This window comes from Crocodylus porosus, unplaced genomic scaffold (assembly GCF_001723895.1).
Source record: "Crocodylus porosus isolate Cpor-Errol unplaced genomic scaffold, CroPor_comp1, whole genome shotgun sequence".
Taxonomy (NCBI): Eukaryota; Metazoa; Chordata; order Crocodylia; family Crocodylidae; genus Crocodylus; species Crocodylus porosus.
In genome coordinates this window covers 11,960,135-11,960,722 of record NW_017728924.1, presented here as the reverse complement: position 1 = coordinate 11,960,722, position 588 = coordinate 11,960,135, and positions in this window count along the sequence as shown.

The following is a 588-nucleotide window of genomic DNA, read 5'->3' as shown; positions in this document are numbered from 1 at the left end:
AGCCCTGTCTCTATGCGGGGGCACTCTAGACTCAGGACTGCCTTTTCATGACAGCTTGTTTCTTACAAAGTGTGTAGAAATGCAAGAGGGAGGAGGGAGTTCTACACTCTGTCCAGTTGCCAGATCAGCCCTTATAGCATATAGTTTGGGCAGCTCATGGTCTGCATGGAGGCCTCTGCCTGACAAGACTCTCACTTGGCAGGAATGATTGGTGGCATGCTCCATCATTAGGAGTTTCTCTGTATGCCAGGGCTTAGGCTGAAGTAGTGGTGTGGAGACATCTAGCCCAGCAAAGCACCTAGTGGAGATGCAGCGTTCCTTCGTAAGCAGCCCTGTCTTCCCCAGCATCTCTCCCAGTGAAAGAGATGTAGGTGGTCAGATTGCATCAATACTAAAGGTGTTCCAGTCTAGCTATGCCAGCTAGGGGTGGCAAATCTTCAGTGCAAACTATGCCCAGATCTCCAAGCTTCATGGGTGGGTGTTCAGTACTAGACTCTGATGTACTGACTGGGGTTGGGAGAGGAGCAAAGCACAGAGATGGCTGAGCACTTCTTGTTCAGTGCAATGAGTGCAGAGGCTGATACCATT